The following is a 4,899-nucleotide window of genomic DNA, read 5'->3' on the forward strand; positions in this document are numbered from 1 at the left end:
TGGTTCAGGTATTGGACAGACCGACCAGAGGTGAAGTGTTGCTGGACCTGCTGCCCACCAGTGCGGAGGAGATCATTACAAGCATTAAGGTTGGAGGCAGCCTGGGCTGCAGTGACCATGCCCTGCTTTGAGTTCGTGATCTCGAGGAATGTGGGGCTGGCAAAGAGTGGGGTCAGGATCTTGAACTTTGGAAGAGTGAACTTTAGGCTGTTCAAGGAATTGTTGGCCAAGATCTCCTGGGATGCTGTCCTTAGAGACAAAGATGTGGAGGAAAGCTGGCTACTCTTCAAGGATGCCTTTCTGAGAGCACAAGAGCTTTCCATCCCTCTGAATAAGACAGCGGGCAGAGGAGGCAGGAAAGCAGCATGGCTTAGCAAGGACTTGATGGGCAAACTGAGGGTAAAGAAAGGTATGTACATGCTTTGGAAACAAGGCCGTGTCACCTGGGAAGAATACAGGGATGCTATCTGGACTTGCAGACGTGGGATCAGGAAAGCCAAGGCACAGACAGAACTGAACTTGGCAAGGGATGTTAAAAACAATATGAAGACATTCTACAGGTACGTTGGCCAGAAGAGACAGGCCAAAGCGAGTGTACTTCCTTTGGTAAATGTAAAAGGAGAGCTGTCCTCAACAGATGAGAAGGCTGTGGTACTTGTCAATGGTTTACGGGCGTTCGGCCCGGTTCCGTGACAAAGGGGACGGGGGATCCATGGGTCCACGCCCCGGGAAAAGGGAAAAGACGAAAAGGGTAAGGAGATGGCCCTGAGAGCAAAGAACAGCGGCAACAATCTGAGGAGAAACAAACTAATTTACTAAATAAGATATCGGAATGCAAAACAATACACTATAATACAATATAATTACAATTTAAGCTGATTAATCCAATACAGAGAGAGAGATCCGAGACAGCCAGCACGGCTTCACCAGGGGAAGGTCATGCCTAACCAATCTGGTGGCCTTCTAGAATGGAGTGATGGCACTGGTGGACAAAGAGAAGGTGACCAGTGTAATTTACCTGGACTTGTGCAAGGCCTTTGACATGGTCCCCCACCACATCCTTATTTCCAAATTGGAGAGATGTGGATTTGATAGGTGGACCAACCAGTGGATAAGGAATCGGTTGAAAGGATGCAGACAAAGGGTGGTGATCAATGGTTCTATGTCCAGGTGGAGGCTGGTAATGAGTGGTGTCCCCCAGGGGTCTGTCTTGGGACCGTTGCTCTTTAACATTTTTATCAATGACATTGATTATGGGATTGAGTGCACCCTCAGCAAGTTTGCTGATGACACCAAGCTGAGTGGTGCGGTTGACACAATGGAAGGAAGGGATGCCCTTCAGAGGGACCTCAGCAGACTCAAAAGGTGGGCCCAGGTGAATCTAATGAGGTTCAACACAACAAAGTGCAGGGTTTTGCACTTGAGCCGGAGGAATCCCAGGCATATATACAGACTGGGAGGAGCAATCCTTGAGAGCAGCCCTGCAGAGAGAGACCTGGGGGTCCTGGTGGATGAAAAACTTAACACGAGCCAGCAGTGTGCTCTTGCAGCTTGGAAAGCAAATGGTATCCTGGGCTCCATCAGAAGGGGGGTGGCCAGCAGGGAGAGGGAGGTGATTGTCCCTCTGTACTCTACCCCTGTGAGGCCCCAACTGGAGTACTGCATCCAGGTCTGGGGCCCCCAGTACAAGAAAGACAGGGAGCTGTTGGAGAGGGTCCAGAGGAGGGCCACAAAGATGATCAGAGGGTTGGAGGACCTCCTCTACAAAGACAGGCTGAGGGAGCTGGGCTTGTTCAGCCTGGAGAAGAGAAGGCTGCAGGGTGACCTCACTGCAGCCTTCCAGTACCTGAAGGGAGCCTACGAACAGGAGGGGAGTCAACTCTTTACAAGGGTAGATAATGGCAGGACAAGGGGAAATGGTTTTCAGTTGAAGGAGGGAAGATTTAGGTTGAATATCTGGAGGAAATTCTTTACTATGAGAGTGGTGAGGTGCTGGCACAGGCTGCCCAGAGAGGTTGTGGGTGCCCTGTCCCTGGAGGTGTTCGAGGCCAGGCTGGATGGGGCCCTGGGCAGCATGGTCTAGTATTAGATGTGGAGGTTGGCAGCCCTGCCAACCCCCCTGTTGGAGCTTGATCCTTGAGACGCTTTCCAATCCAAGCCATTCTATGATTCTATGAGTAATGATCTCATCACTTTTTTGGAGGGAGAAGCCCTAATTCCTTCTCTTCTCCAGACTGAGCAATCCCAGTTCCCTCAGTCGCTCCCCATCACACTTGTGCTCCAGACCCCTCACAACTCCGTTCCCTTCTCTGGACATGCTTCATGGCCTCAATGTACAGGGATGCCGATGGCCTTCTTGGCCACCTGGGCACACTGCTGGCTCATGTTTAGCTGAGCACTGACCAACACCCGCGGGTCCTTTCCCTCCGCACAGCCTTCCAGCCACTCTGCCCCAAGCCAGCAGCGCTGCTTGGAGTTGTTGTGGCCAAAGTGCAGGACTTGACACTTGGTCTTGTTGAACCTCATCCCATTGGCCTCAGCCCAGCAATCAGCCTGTCCAGGTCCCTCTGCAGGGCCTGCCTACCCTCAGGCAGATCGACACTTTCCCCAGTTTGGTGTCATCCTCAAACTTACTGAGGGTGCACTCAGTTCTGACATCCAGATCATCACTAAAGATATTAAACAGAACAGATATTAAACAGACCCCTGAGGAACACCACTGTGACAGGTCGCCAGCTGGGTGTAACTCCATTCACCACCACTCTCTGGGCCCAGCCATCCAGCCAGTTCTTTACCCAGCAAAGATTGTATCTGTCCAGGCCATGGGCTGCCAGCTTGTCCAGGAGAATTAGTATGGAGTATAGTAATTTCTAAACACCCAGGACTTTGATGATAATGAACCTGTTATTGTCATAACCATACATGTGTCTTTCACCTTCACATGTGGTGCGTTTTTGTTAAAATTGATGAGAGAACACCTAGAGAACAATAAATTCATCTTGAGCTACTTCAGATGCTCTGGAGTACCAACTAAATAAAGCTCCATAAGATTAATTTCCTGTACAGTTGGACCAGGAATTCAAGCTGAATAGAGAATAACATCCCAGTGGAATCACCCATGTGAGTTTAAAACATTATTTAAATAGAAGTGTTTCAGGGTAACTAAGACATTGTCATGGTTTGTGTTATACAAAACAAGGTATACCAGATACATCCTGGAGCAGCTACTGGAGACAAAGTGGACTTCCAAAAAAAGTACCAAGTTCCCAGGCAGCATTATTATCACAATATACTCTTCAAACAAATTATCCACCAGTTACTTTTTGAGTAATACAGACGAGTAAGCAATTAAAAGCATTTTTTTATCTGAGCTCAAAGTTTTGTTTAGCATGAAGGGGTTCATACCATAAAATTACCAACCAAGTATATCAGAAATTATAAGATTATATTATCATAGAAAGTTTTGGGTTGGAAGAGATCTCAGTGATCTTCTAATTCCAACACCCCTACAGTGGATGGGGACACCTTTCACTAGACCAGGTTGCCCAAAGCCCCATCCAGTCTGGCCTTGAACAATTCCAGGGAGGAGGCAACCGCAGCTTCTCTAGGTAACCTGTTCCTGTGCTAAGGACAAAGGAATGAAGCAGAGCTGGCAGCTCTTTAAGATGACTTTTCTTAGAGCACAAGAGCTCTCCATCCCCAAGCATGTGAAATGAAACAGGGGAGGCAGAAAACCAGCATGGCTGAACAAGGACATGCTGATCCAATGGTGGGATAAGAACGAAATGCACAGACAGTGGAATCAGTGGGTGGTCTGGGAACAATACAGGGATGCCACATGGATGTGCAGAGATGGGATCAGGAAAGCCAAGGAGCACATGGAACTGAACTTGGCAAGGGATGTGAAAAATAACAAGGGATTCTGCAGGTACATTGGTCAGAGAGAAAAGCCAAGGAGAGTGTACCCCTTCTGGTAAATGAGAAGGCAGAAATGGCAAAAGTGGACCCAGAGAAGGCTGAGGTATTCAAGCTCTTTATCTCAGCATTTAGAGGTAGTCAGGCTTCCTACATCTCTCAAGTCCCTGAACCTCTATGAGAGGACTGGGGGAGCAAAATCCCTCCCACTGTAAGAGAAGAGCAATTTTGAGACTGCCTGATCAGTAGAAGTTACCAGTTTTGTTTCAGAAGAAAACAGGGAGTAAAAGGCAGTGATATTCTGTAGTCATTTTTACTTGTGTCAGTTTGCATCATCAAACAGTTGCTAGGAATGGTAATGGAGAGCTATCACAAGCCAGTTATCATTCCCATGAGGCTGTTTGCATGGGGACATCCTGTTCTGGACATTTTGTGGCAGCTTTCTAGTTATGAAAACTTTTCACTTGGCTCCATGTTTAAGGAATGCACCTTTTTACTATTTATTTCCTAGTTTTGGTGTAGTGCTGTGTGGACTGTGCTGATCATTGCCTCATACAGTAAGCTGAGGATCTCTGCATAGCTTCATAATGGCCAGGGCTGGCATGATGTAGAAGAGTGTGGAGGTTCACATACTCTGCATAAATCTTTCTTTAGGTCTATATAGAACATACACATTTCAGTTATCTCACTCCCACAGCAGCATGGAATACAGCAGAACAGGAAGATCAAAAGCAAGAGAACTCATGTCAAGATAAAGACAGTTTAATAAGAGGAAATAGGAACAAAAACCCCCACAAATTATGTATAGGCAATAACTTCTGATGTAAGGATGATCACCATCTTCCACAAGTAAACTTCCAGTCAATTTCTAAGCAACTTCTACTTTGAAAGACAGCATCCCCTGACCCCATCCCCAACTCCCCTCCCCTTCCCTTCCCTCCCCTTCCCTCCCCTTCCCTCCCCTTCCCTCCCCTTCCCTCCCCT

Source organism: Numida meleagris, chromosome 23 (assembly GCF_002078875.1).
Source record: "Numida meleagris isolate 19003 breed g44 Domestic line chromosome 23, NumMel1.0, whole genome shotgun sequence".
Classification (NCBI taxonomy): domain Eukaryota; kingdom Metazoa; phylum Chordata; class Aves; order Galliformes; family Numididae; genus Numida; species Numida meleagris.